The sequence below is a fragment of the Triturus cristatus genome, chromosome 12 (genome assembly GCF_964204655.1).
Source record: "Triturus cristatus chromosome 12, aTriCri1.1, whole genome shotgun sequence".
NCBI lineage: Eukaryota > Metazoa > Chordata > Amphibia > Caudata > Salamandridae > Triturus > Triturus cristatus.
In genome coordinates, this window is record NC_140595.1 from 330,832,871 (window position 1) to 330,847,471 (window position 14,601).

At 44.2% G+C, this 14,601-nt stretch overlaps 1 long non-coding RNA gene across 4 annotated transcripts in view; it reads left to right on the forward strand.

Annotated features, from left to right (window-relative positions):
• Positions 1 to 14,601, forward strand: part of LOC146775975 (uncharacterized) — a 1,152,826-nt gene that overhangs the window by 931,553 nt on the left and 206,672 nt on the right. Inside the window, exon 7 of one of the 4 annotated variants that reach the window (XR_014971953.1) lies at positions 7,625 to 7,872. The exons of the other annotated variants lie outside the window; for them this stretch is intronic. This is a non-coding gene — a long non-coding RNA (uncharacterized LOC146775975). Of the gene's footprint in view, positions 1 to 7,624; positions 7,873 to 14,601 lie in introns of those variants that run through there. 4 annotated transcript variants of the gene reach the window in all.

A 14,601-nucleotide genomic window follows, 5' to 3' on the forward strand; every position in this document is an offset into this window, starting at 1 on the left:
CTTACAGACAGCAGTCTGGCAAGTCTTTTAGAGGAAAGTCAAATTACAAAGGAAACTCTTCCAAAAAACAATGACTGCTTACATCAAACGACCCCTCTTTCAGTGTTTCCCCTTTCTCCTGTTGGAGGACGAATCTCCCAGTTCTTTTCAACTTGGTCCTCAATCACTTCGGACCGCTGGGTTCTGGACATTATTTCAAGGGGGCATACTCTAGAGTTCGTGAAGGTTCCCCCATGCACCGCTCCATCCCGGGCCTCCTCCCACCCACCTCAAGGAACGTTTCAATCAGATTCAGATAATGCTCAAAAAAGGGGCCATCGAAGTGGTCCTGAAATCACAAAAAGGATTGGGGTTCTATTCCCGTTTTTTCCTCATACTAAAGAAATTAGGGGAGTGGCGCCCCATCCTCGACCTAAGGTCGCTCAACAAATTCCTCAAGGCCCAATCATTCCGCATGCTCACACTAAAGGACATCATGCAATTCTTCTCTCACGGCGATTTCATGACAACAATCGACCTTCAGGATGCTTATTTCCATGTGCCCATATTTCCACGCCACAGGAAGTACTTACGTTTTCGTGTGGGCCACAGGGATTTCCAATTCAAGGTCCTGCCCTTCGGCCTCCGATCAGCTCCACGGGTCTTCACAAAGATCCTGGCTCCAGTGGTGGCTTATTTGAGACTGACGGGGATAAAAATATACCCGTACTTGGACGATTGCCTCATCAAACCCCAATCCTCCCACCAAGCGGCTCTCGATACTCAGCGCTGCCTCGATCTGTTTCAGTCTCTAGGCTTGTCGATCAACTTGCAAAAGTCTCAGCTTACACCAGCTCTGTGCAAGACCTTTCTGGGTGCGACCATCGACACAAGCACTGCCATGGCCTTTGCCTCTGCGGAACGTCAAGCACAAATTCGACAGCTTGCAAGCTCCATCGCAGCAAAACAGTCCGCTTCAGTCCGCACATTAAAGTCTTTTCTAGGGATGGCGTCCTCATGTATCGCTTTGATTCCGAATTGCAGACTGAGGAGTCGTGCCATTCAGGAGGAATTGGACAAGCAGTGGCGTCAAGTCTCCGGTTCCTTCAACGACCAGCTCGTAGTAACATCCCGCATAGTGCATGCGCTGCGTTGGTGGGCCCGTCCTTCCAACATCGCAGCAGGAACATCTTTTCTAACAACAGCCCCAGAGCTCGTCCTTACCACGGACGCATCCATGGAAGGCTGGGGCGGGCATCTTCAAGACTTATCCATCAAGGGCAAGTGGACACCGGCTCAGCTTGTCTGGCACATCAACAGATTGGAGCTAATGGCCATTTTCCTGGCGTTGAAGTCCTTCCGCCTCCAGCTCCAAGGGGAGTCGGTCCTTATTCAGACGGACAACACCACCTGCATGCACTACCTCAACAAGCAGGGCGGGACAAGATCTCCGCTGCTTTCACGTCTGGCTCAGAGAATTTGGAGTTGGGCCATAGCCCATCAGATTACTCTCCAAGCAGTCCATCTGCCCGGCATTTCCAATACTCTGGCGGATGCACTCAGTCGGTCAACATCATCGACCCACGAGTGGGAGTTACATCAGCCGACTCTGGACTTTGTCTTCGGCCGTTGGGGTCGCCCGAGTATAGACCTGTTTGCAACCCCTCAGAATTCCAAATGCCAGTCCTACGCAAGCTGGTTTCCCTACAAAGGATCGTGCGGAAATGCCCTTTCGATAAATTGGTACAGGACATTTGCGTACGCTTTTCCGCCGATCCCTCTGATCCCTCGAGTGTTGCGGAAGATGCGGCAACAACCGTGCCAGATACTCCTCATAGCTCCACGGTGGCCTCGGCAAGCATGGTTCTCGGAGTTGCTCCTCCTCTCCCAATGCGAACCCATCCTTCTTCTCCCGAGGCCGGATCTGCTAACGATGAACGAAGGACGGATATGCCATCCGAATCCCAGTTCACTCAGCTTGTCAGCTTGGAACCTGAGCACCTTGAATTTGCTCATTTGAACATTCCGTCAGCCTGCAGGGAGGTGTTAGCTAGGGCAAGGGCGCCCTCCACAGTGAAGCCTTATAAGCTAAAATGGAAGCGTTTTTGTCTTTGGTGCACGTCCGCTCACATTCATCCAGTGCACGCCTCCCGGGAATGCATTCTGCTGTTCTTCCTGCAGTTAGCGCAGTCTGGACTGTCACACTCTACCTTGCAGGTCTTTCTAGCGGCAATATCTCGCTTTCGACCGGATGGCTCGTCCTCTCTCTATTCATCTAGAGTAATACAGCAGTTTTTCAAGGGCCTCTTCCGAATGTTCCCGCCCATTCGGCGACCTCCACCCACGTGGCGTCTGAACATTGTATTGGCTCAGCTCATGAAGGCGCCCTTCGAGCCAATTCACTCGGCGGATTTCAAATTCTTAACTTGGAAAGTGGCCCTCCTCCTTGCTCTGACTTCCTCCCGCAGGGTCAGTGACATCCACGCCTTTACAGTACAACCTCCGTTTCTTCAATTCAGAACGGACTGTGTTATTCTCCGCACTAATCCGGTTTCATGCCTAAAGTGCCATCCGATTTCCATCTCAATGAACCAGTAATCTTAAAGACCTTTTTCCCACATCCGCAGTCCCCGGCGGAGCAGAGTTTACACTCTCTGGACTTGAAGAGATGTCTGAAATTTTACATTAGCAGAACACAATCCTTCCGCAAATCGGATCAGCTATTTGTGGCCTGCGGACGCACTTGTAAAGGACAGTCAGTTACCAAGCCCACGATTGCCCGTTGGGTTTCTTCAGTAATCTCCTTTTGCCATCAAAGGGCTGGTAAGCCTCTTTCTTCTGGATTACGGGCTCATTCAACAAGAGCCTTGTCTTCTTCCACTGCCCTGTTCGCTGGTGTACCCATCCACCAGATTTGCCGGGCAGCTACATGGTCCAGCAGGCACACGTTCACGAAGCACTACTGCCTGGAATCGATTAATGAAGCGGACACAGCTGTGGGACAAGCAGTTCTACGGAATCTGTTTAAATAAGGTGAGCCTCTGCTACTTCCCTCCTCCTTGGGAATTCTTTATTGCATATTTAATACATTGTTATTGTATTACAGGCAATATTATTACGGCCTTCTATAAGGCTGCTTACTGCTCACTATTCTATTCAAGCATGTGAATCTATGAAAGACACCCCAAATACTGGAGAAGAACAAATGTTACTTACCTGTAAACTGTGGTTCTCCAGTATTGGTGTCTTTCATAGATTCACATGCGACCCACCCTCCTCCCCTCAGAGGCTCTCTTCTCCTCCTTCGGCTCTGTTGTTACTCTAGTGCTACGAAAATCTGAGGAGCTGAGCCTCTGAGGAGAAGGTTCTAGAGGGTGCTTGCGCCTGATTGGCTGGAGTTTGGACTATAAAACAACATTGATATGTCAGTAAAGTGATTCTTTTTCTCAATGCTTTCCTATGTGTCAATACTATCCTATGGTATTTTTTCACTTGATATGCTAGTTCTGAAATGTATATAAAGTTTATTTGGATATGTATATGCTATTATGTGGTTATGTATGTTTATGTATATACATGACACTTATTGCTTTTTATATACCGTGGGACTCCCACTTCGACGACGGGGAATATTCAAGCATGTGAATCTATGAAAGACACCAATACTGGAGAACCACAGTTTACAGGTAAGTAACATTTGTTCTTTGTCACCGCTGGCATGTTATTACATCCTTGCTCTATTTCAGCCAGCTGCGGGAGGCTGCTGCACCGTCTGCCAGGGATTGGGGGAGCGGGACAAGCTCCTTTAGTGGGTGGGGCAGCTCAGAGTAGTTCGCAGCGCAGCAAGGCACACAGCTCTAGGTGCACACTTTTAAGGTGAACAGCTTGTGTGGCACTGGCACCCGGTCCTTGGAGACAGGCATTCTATACACGGCCCTGGGAGGCACAAAGCTCTGCTAGCCCTGCTCAATGCACATTGCCCTTGGAGATACACAGACACAGAAAACACAGAGGGGAGAACACACAGCTCTAGGAGTCTAGCAGAAACCCAACTCTCAGAGAAAACATCTCTTTTCACACATCTCTGGGAGGTACCCCACACGTTGGAAGCTACTGCCACTGGGAAACTTGCTTACATCAGAAGACAGTGACCCACGCTTCTAAGCATGCATACCTTAAAGGTACACACAGCTTTGGGAGGCTCACGGTCCCTAGATTTCCACGGCAATGGAAAGCGCAACTGACAGACGCACAGCTCTAAGAGGCAGACAGCTCTAGAAGCTCAACTATTAAACCTAAACAAGCTGTGGAGATTGGATATACAGCTCTGGCAGGCATGTGGCGCTAGACTACAAGTACTGGAGTCAGACCATGGCAAGTCTTCAAAGTGCACGGCTCAAGCTGCACGGATCTTGGAGGAGCACAACTGTAGCAGTGGTCTGATGTGGCGGTGCACAGCTCTACCTGCTCAGTTTAGATTGTACTTGTCTTGGGTGCCCATTGCATGGGGTGTGCACATCTTAGAGTTGTGCAGCTCCAAGGTTGCACAGTTAGAGTTGAGCTGGCCTCGGAGGTGTGCAATTTCCATTCACACAGATCTTGGAGGTGCATGATTGCCGGGTACACATATCTCGCAGAGCATTATTTCAGGTTGCCCTAATCTTGGAGGTGCACAGCCGTGAGAGTGCACAGTTCAAGCCGAGCTGATAGTGTAGGCACACAACCTGCGAGCACACAGATCTTGCAGGTGTACGATTCCCGGGTACATAGATCTTGGAGGTGCACGATCCCCGGGTACACAGATCTCGGAGTTCAATTTTTAAGGTTGCCCTGATCTACATTTTGTCTGCAATGGCAGCGTTGTGATTGGCTCGGATACCGTCCACACAGGCCTCTATGAGTAGGACGTTTTCTCCATGCAGGCTACATGCAGCCTACATGGAGAAAACAGGAGAGTGTGCATTACTGGTTTGGTCGGCCCTGGGGCCAACCAAACAGTCTGCGCCCACAACATTGGGCTAGCCACTCCTCCCCACCCCGCCCACCTGCAACCAAACCATTCTTCTGCTTTCTCGCAGTGCGAGAAGCAGACACATAAAATGGTATTTATACCATTTTATGTTTCTACTTCTTGCACTGCGAGAAAGCAGTGGGGCGACACTCCTGCGCCCACGTGGAGGAGCCGGCTCTGGGCTGCAGGGTGAATGGGTGACATCACCAAGATGTGGGCAGGACCGTTCCTATGAACAGCACAGTCATTAATATTTTTCATTAGGTTGGTTTCTGAGGCTGATTTAGAGTTTGATGGACAGGTACTCTGTTGCAACCCATTCGACCAAACACAAGGTCTGCCCACCCTATTGGCAGGCGGATTGCAAGTTTTACTTTTTCTGCCCGATTGAGTAGGTGCAATTGCAAATAAGTCCTACGACTAGCCACCCTATTTAGAGTGCATGATTACTTTTTTTTGTATGACCATCATTGCTAGGAATATCCTGGTGGTGAGGGACAGTGAAAAAAAGAAATATGCCCCCCTAGGTCATGGGAAAAAAACTGGTGTAGAGATCATTAGTTGTTTTTTCTTTCCAAAACAAACTCCCACTGAGTTTGTTTTTATAAAATAAAACACTTTGGAAAAGTCTGATGGCCAGCTGTCATGTTTGATGGAGATTGACGTTAAACTTTTCATACAATGACAAAAATTGCCATGATGTCTGTTCCTGCCAAAATATAGAGATGCCAATTGTGCTGGCCTATACCTCAAAACTGGGTGGGGGGAGTAAAGGCAATAATGTGCTCCACCACCCTGTCTGCCTTAACTCATTCTGCTAAATCCTAAATCAGGTCCTCGGTCTAGAGTGGTACATTGGCCGAAAAACTGTGGTTTGAAATGCTATTTTGAGGGATTACTAGTAGGTATACTATTTGCCTGCATTCATCCTATCACCTTTTGAGTGGTTGATTGCTAGTAGTATGCTTGGAAAATTGATACTGATATAGCTTTCCAAGCCTACTACTGCCATGTTTGTGAATTCAAAAAAGTAGTACATTTGCATACATTCTAGGAGTAGTTCCGTAGGTGCACATTTGCTACTCTTTTGGTAAACTGGTCACTAAGTGTCATTTTTACAAAGAAGTGGCATAACACAGAGCAGCGAGCAAAGTTGCTGCACTAGTTTGCATCACCTGAAGAGAGTAGAACTACTCCATCTCTTAAAAGAAATTGTGCAGTTCTACACTGTCCATGTCCTAGCGCACTTTGGGCTGCCTAGTGCTAATGCCAATGCAGGCACGCTGCACCATAGTGCAATGGTGTCTACTTTATGGTCTGTATAGTTTTTGTTCAGGAAGGGGGTATCCTTTCCGCTCAAAACTATCCTTGGTGGATTTTTGCTCTTTGTGTATTTGCTGCAGAATGCAGCACAAATGCAAGACGGAAATAAGGATATTTCTCCTCTATTCCCAAGCCTCAGGCAGGTGCACCATTTTAGCTCACACACATGTTTCCAGCTCTTTGTACCTATGGGTTTGCATCAAAACACATGGATAGATGCATGGTAATTTACCCACCCCTCCACCCTCCGTGCACTACCCATGAAACTCCTACCTGGCACCAAGTAACACAGGACAGTGCAATGCATTCAATTTTTTCAGATCAGCATCTTAATCTGCATTTGCATGGCGTTGTAAATACATAAATGATATTGTTTGGCTGCATCTAAAAAGTGATGCAACCCAGTCTTTAAAGCTTTGGAAATCTGGGCCAATGTGAATTCAGTTATGTGTCGTAATACATGGGTGGATGCACACAAATGTCTATGCACACTCTTGTTTTTGTGGCTTTGTAAATGCCAAAATGGATTTTACATATTGGGTGTGTCAAAAACGAGACGCAACCCCAAACACAAATCTTTGTAAACCCGGGCCTAAATATATTTAAATTCCTGATCCAAAAAATGAACAAGTTAAAACTTCATAGTGAGATCAGGATGGCAATTAAACCGACACACACATAGCAGTCTCAACGCAAGGGCCCCAGGCCCTCCTGCAAAGTCAATAGTGTATTTAGGAGGGGGTATCACACACAAAACACCCCCCTCTGAAACTACGCCCCGGAAACATCAATGACAACTGCTATGTTCATGAACATCTTCCGAGTCCCTCGCCAGAGATGGAGGTGGATGCTTATTAGATGGATGGGGAAGTTGCCAGGCAAGCACATCCTTCACTGCATTAACGCAGTTGGCTACCCCGCTATCGGTATCCAGGAGCCCTCTTAGTCTGTAGTGAGCCCTGTGTGCCTGTGGCTCCACACCCTGCATTGTGGACTGGGCTGCGCTTGCCTCTTTGTTTACAAATACACAATTCAGAGACACTTCCTTCGTGTTTTACAAGCACTGGCATATTGTAACTACAATACTTGTTATGTATTCCTGTTTTGACATTTGCAAGACGTTTGTCTTGCAGGATAACCGTTGCTGAATTGCTATAAAGTAATTACTTTTGTGGGAGATTTTGATCTCTCATTGTTACAGTATCCTTGTCAAGCAGGCTTCACAAATTGTAGACATCTGCAAAACCTGTGTATCAATATTTTCAGTTCTGTGCTACATTTTTTCTCGTTTCTGTGTTTATCCTGTTCTAGAAATGTTATGAGGATCACAAACATTAGAGGTTCTGAAACATTATGGGAGCTACTACAAGTTGAGCGGTAACAGAGGGGTGGTAAATCGAACCTGCAATTACAATTTCCATGCAATATCATCTTGTCATTACTATGCAGTTATGTGTTTATGGTGTGACTTGCAGAATGCACAATTACAGTACCTGTTCCTGCATGTTTTCTCCATTGCTGTTCCAACTACCAGTGACATATTCCACCTCCTTTTAGAATCCTGGTTTATTTTTTATTTTTGGTAGAACTCAAGAATTCTGGGTGCAGTAAAACCTACAAATTTGTATTTCTGTTCTGCTTGAAAACCTGAGTATTCAGCCGGAACAGAATTACCTCCCAAATGATGCCTGAGCCTTTCATAAATGGTTTTAGCCAGGAGCAGTGGTTTCCTTGCTGTTTGTTGCTATTACCATCTAGTTTAACTGGTTGCTTGTTTCTACATTAGTCAACTGTTCTAATTGTGAGAATACAATTTCAGCGTGTAGTTACCTTGCTATAATTGTCTATTTGTTTTATGTATTTTTAATAATTTCCAATGACTAAGAATATATTTGCTATATTATAAGATGTTATTAAACATGTTGTGCAGCAAACAAAAGAGACTGAGCTTTCATACTTCATTGTGAGTGTGATGGTTGTGTTGCACTGTACATGGACTCAGCCCACTCCAACTCCATTAAGTTGGGTCTTGACTGTTTCTCTAGATCTCACTGGCGAGTCAAGGAGGCTTAATGAGGTCTACTTAATATGGCAAGTCCTATGGTTGGAGAACTGATTGTTATGGACCCTCAGCATCCCGCCAGTTTTAAAAAGAAAAAATAAGGATGGAACACCCTAAAGGAATTCAGTTGTGTGGTGCTTATTTGGGCCTCTGGGATGATATGAAATGTGATAGGGTGATGCAGGTTCAGTTCACATACAACCCTGAAATGTCTGTACAGGCCCTTAAAACTAGTGCAACAAATTTCGAAAGCATCTTTCTGACCAGCTACACCCCAAGGTTCTTGGGGCACTCAGAATGCTGACTTACTGTAGAAGATTTCCAGTAACTCGTTGCCAAATCTCTGTTTCTGATCCCGGTCTGGATCCCGTTCCTTGCGACACATAAATGTGCTGCTTTTTTTTCTTCATGCCATACCACAGCAATAGGTTTTCATCTCAAATCCTAGGTTTATACCCAACCTAGGGGAGACAAATTAGACTCCTGTACCTTGTCCGGATGTTCCTTTTGAACTGGTGAAGCAAGGCTTAACCAGATGTCTAGACATGTACAACCTACTGACCCAAGGGGGACACTACTTATGCAACAAATGGTGGCATCAACATGAAGTCACGGCCAATCAATTTGAGATAACAGATTCAAAAATAATAACTGCAGTCAGCAAAGTTTAAAGCATCTTCACAGGGGTTCTTTATGATCCACCCTAGGTTGGCCTAAGTATGCCTATACCTGGGTCCCTTGCTCACCTTGCAAATAGATTCAAGCTAGCATGGCTGACGAAACCAGTCCCAGGATGCTTGTCTCCGGTCCAGGGAAGACCTGGCTTGGCAGTTTAGGCTGAGCTGTTCCCATGAGGAACAGGGTCAAGACTGATTTGCAAATGGCTGGGTCTGAACTGGGGTTTCGAAGTGAGCTAAAGAACGATGATGGATTTAACCCAGATTTGTGACTGGGGGTGAGTGTCTGAAAAGTGTCAGTGCTCCGTCCATCATCTCCTTGTGATTGCATTCTTTATGATCTTTCAGGAGTAAATGGAAGGAAAAGGCATCATCAACTGCTGAAGGAAGTGTGTATTGCCATGGAGACAGAACAGGCTGCATAAGTAGGATCTCTGCAGTTTCATTAGAGTCTTTTGCACAGAGCACAAAGAAATGGCGCCACATATGGTCAGTGGCAAAGTGCAAAGGCATTTGCCCTCCACAGGAATTTTCAAGCAATGCCCTGATGGTCTCGGATTAGCCTCTTCATAATTGCAAATATAGAAAAGTCTTTACACTCTATTCACTATGGATTTCTATGCTGACTCCGATTGAATGAGGTTGTGAAGAACACAGATTTCGCACACTACGTCTATGGAACATTATAGTGTTATCTGTGTGTTTTTATTAAGTCCTACTGATTGTTCAGCCAAACACACGCTGTTACTTACAGAAGAAATAACGGTGTCCTGCTTGGATTAATCAGTACACCTCATATACGTGTCCAAGAAAGAACATCTAAAACAACCAAGAACCCAGAACAAGGCATCCCAACTCTGCTTGTACCTGAATGCATTTGAACACAAAATACTTGTATTGAAGGTGGGGCAAGATTTAAGTTTGAAGTCTCTAAACCACTTCCAAATTGTTTTGAATCAAGACCTCTGTATCCTTTCGCAACTGTTGCCCTCCTCTGCATGCCCACCCACCACCTCAGATCTAACATGACGATCTGTCAGTCGAAGTTCATGCAACTCATTGAACACATAATTAAAATCCCTAAGCACCCCATTTTCAGGAAAAGTGTGAAATAACGGTATTCAAGAAGGCTTTTCCATTTAGTTCTGAACACACTGGGGCCATTTATCTCTCTTTCTCTCGCTGTTATGAATAATGTCCATTCAGTCTAGTTTCATTTGATAAGCTTTCAATACAAAATACATTAAGGCATTTAACAATAACTAGATGCATAGACTCATATTACTATTGTATAAATATCTCAAATCCAAGGTCAGTATATTATGTATATATAAAAGGTTTGCACGAATACATCAGTAAATAACAGAAGACAATGGTTGTAGGTAAAGGCAGGGGGTTGAAAAAGAAATGGAGGAAGAGGCAAGGGATGTAAAAGAACAATTAATATTAAAAAACGTCATTAGCCAATTGACACTGGAATTTCCGAGCATATTTCCTGGAATATCTGTGCAGATAGCAGATGATACATGGGCAAATGCCCACAAATCCTCAATTGGATTGATCCTCAAGCCTGTAAACTAAAGTCTGTTGACAGTTGCATATATAAATGCAGATGGAAACATTTGGTTTCAAACGAAATATCAACCACACAGAAATATCTTCCTATAATAATGATGACTTTTTCTAAATCCCCAAATTCAACAAAACGTATTGGCTTTATTTATCATTCTAGTTTGGAAAAAGCGTTTAATAATGGGTGTAGGTGTATATTGACATTCTTCCAGTGAGAAATGTATTCATGTTAGATATTTTTGCAGGAGATTTTTTTGGGACTTAAGGGGTTATTTTCCAGGTTGGTAGGCTGTCTAGCAGGTCGGTGGATTCCCTGACCTCTGCGTCAAAATACCTGTTGAATTATTTAGAGAACCCCCACAAGCCTGGTGGGTTTCTCTGCGCCTACAATGCATCCACCATCACGGATACACTGTAGGCACAGCTGAAATACTGTATGGGCACCTTATTTCTGGTTGCACTCCCCGTTTCATTGTGCTGGTGAGAAATACACCCATAAAGTGGGGGTTTCTTTCTGAAAAGCAAAATACCAGTGGCCCTGATTCCTTGCATAGTGCTTTTACCGCAAATATGCATTTAAAACGCATGCCAATACCACACATTGTTTTTAGATTTTAAAACAATGTATTTGTGGGAGGAGACCTCCCCACACCCCCCAACTTACCTTTAATGCATGGTATTGGCATGCGTTGTAAATGCATATTCAAAGTAAAAATATGCATGCTAAAAAATAAGTGGTAAAGGCACAATGCGGTAAAAAGGTCCCAGCAGTACTGTGGTGTATACACCACCGGCTCAAAGAATTCTAATTGTAGAGCAGGCTGAGGCTCTGCTGTCAGAAACCCAGTGGGTCCTACACTTCCAAATGAGGAAGACTGGAACTTCAGGAAAGATCCCTTTCCGCTGAACTTTATAATGATCCCTTGTGTATTAAGTTTTGTCGCTCTGTCATCACATGCTACCAAAGATGTCTCTGTGATGCAAAGTGGTTGCAACACAACAAACTGGATTTAACAATGACTCAGATAAATGAATTAACAGGAGATAATGTGTGGGATGGCTTCCGCTACTCTTTCCCTAACAGTGTACAACACCAATACCGTAGCATGCACCAGAGAAACTTTTCCAGCGCCCTCATAAATTCACAATAAATAAAGTCCACGTCAACAATTCAGCTCAGGGCTAATTGACGTGTACAAAGTATTGAGTTCTATGTCTACTGTTTAACGCTAACATGAATGCAATTCATACAAACTATTGAGTTATATTGACTGTGTTTAATTTGTGCCAGTGATGAGCACCAGAAATCCATCAATCTCTTTATTCGATTCAAGTGTGAACCATAAAAGACAAATAGTAAAATATTTACAGTAAAGTTGAAAGCATGTTTCCAAGTTCCTTCCTTAAATACTGTTTGTTTCATAAATTAATAACATTAAAATACGAAAACCTTCATCAATCAAAAACACCAAATCATAATGATATGCAAAATCAATAAAACTCTTGAAGCTGCGCATCAAGAAGCCTTCTAATATTTCTAACTGGCCAGATAAAAAACTAGCTACGGAAAAACGAAATAAGTGCTATGAAATTGTTGCAGGAATATAAACAGGTCTGGCTCTCCCCGTTCTCCTCCTCTCCTAAGGAGGTGACTACTGGGGTGCCTCTGGGGTCCTCTTTGAGCTCCCTTCTTTTTAATTTATATGTCACCCCTCTGATTCACTTTACTGAAGAGTTGGGAGCCAAAATTATAGCATACGCTAATGACACTCCGCTTCTGTTTACCTTGGGAAAATCAAAGTGTTCCACGTCCTTGGCCAGATATTGTTTGTCAGCAGTCTTTCAATGGCTTTCCTCAGCACAGCTTAAATGTAACAAGGACAAATCAGAAATTCTCCTTTACTGGACCTTTCCCCCCCAGTTTAGGGAAGTATTATGGCAAGCCGAATTCCCCATGCCAGCCTCGACGGGGCAACCCGCTAAGAATCTTGGAGTCTGGTTCGAAGAGAATCTTTCCTTTTCTACCCAGATTAAGAAGCTCCCAGGGAATTGCTTTGGGATTCTTGAAACCCTTAGGAAATTTCTCCCGCATCTCCCTAGGGCAGCTAAGGAAATGGTGACTCAGGCCCTGATACTTTCATGGATCGACTACGCTAACACCTTGTATGTCAGCCTTCCGGGTTACCTACTCAATAGACTGCAGGTTGTCCAAAATGCTGCAGCGAGACTTCTTTTTAACATCCCGATGACAAGTAGTGTTAGACAGCATCTGTGTTCACTTCATTGGCTGCCTGTGGCTGAATGAGCCAAGTTTAAAGCCCTGACCCTGGCCCATCGTGCTCTGCATGCCTGCGGCACCACTTACTTAAGGAAGCGTTTCCTGTTCTACACCCCCGCTAGACACCTTCGTTCATCATCTCAGCTTCTGGCCCACATTCCTCGCTTCCGGTTTATGCGAGTGGGGGGCAGTTCTCTTGCTGTCAGAGCGGACACGGCTTGGAACTCGCTTCCTCGGGCTCTTCGTAGGAGTATCTGTGTGCGTTATAAATATGATAACATAACATAACACAAGTAAGTTATCTTTAGGGTCAAATTTTTGGGGAATGGAAACTAAAATGTGTACAGTATTTAAACAGAATCTCATTAAAACAAATTTATGTTTTACGTTAGTGACCGTAATGACATATGGCTGAATGCCACGATGTGTTATCAAGGATGCTAGTACCATATTAGTAACTTTATTTCTGGTCACAGCTTGCCCTGTCTTCCTTTCTAATCTGGGTGAGTAGTGTTTTAAAGTCTCTCTTGTTTATTCTCTGGACTGTCTTAGGTTCTTCAAAATACCCTGGCATTCCTATATCCTTACACATTTTCCTGATATAGGCTAACCCTTGCATTTGGTCTGCAGTATCCTAGTTCCATGTAACGTATAGATGTAGAGCAGCTTGTCAGCATAGTAAACATTCTTTTGAGGCACTTATTTTCCACTTTCTGGAGAATATTTATATTTGTATAGCCCCAGATACTTGAACCATAACAGGCTACTGATTTGCACTCAGCAGTATAGATAGCAGTTCTCTCCTCCAGAGGCCTCATGCCTAACCTAGCTGCAAACCTAAATACCGCAGTGATAGATTTTGCAAAATATAGCCTACTTATATCCCTTGGGTGATGCCCGTTGTTCCAACGATTGAAATGCAGACCTTAATAGTAGAAGGTATCAAAATTTGATATCTTTTCTCCACTTAACAAATGAGGACAAGACTTCTTATAATGTGTGTTTTACTGTAGTAGACATTCAGATCTACGTTATTCATAAAGATTATAAAATGATCTAGAAGACATTGTAGTCCAGTACCTATGGGTGCAGGCAGAACCTGGTTGTCTGTATATAACAAGACAGGCACAGGACGCAAACGTATTTGTGCCATATCTCTCACCTCTTCTGTTAGGAATTTTCAATATTTTTCATATAAAGAGTAACGAGGAAGAGGCTCAAAACACACCTCTGCTTCACTCTCTACGAATCTTGAAAGGCTCATTTCCCATACCTTCCTTATCGCACACTAGCAGTGGTACCTGAATATAGATGCCTACAAATGTAAGCCATTGAGTCATCAATCCCGATCTCTCCTATCAGTGCCCACAATTTAGGATGGTTTATGCAGTCAAAGGCACTCAATAGATCCATAAATTACAAATAAATTGAACCTTTATTCAGTTTGTTTTTGTTAATTAGTAAGATTTAAGTTCAGGCCATGCTCTATGGTGCAGATAACTTTGTGGAAACCATATCAGACATCACATATAATATTTTGCACTTCTGACGAATTTTTCAATTGTGGCAGCAATATTCTCCCCACTACCTTTAGTGTTGAGACAAGTAGTGAGATGGGTCAAGAGGAACATGTCTCAAATCTATTCCCTTTTTAAGAAATCGGGACACTTACTGAACGACTCCAAGTAGAAAGCAAACC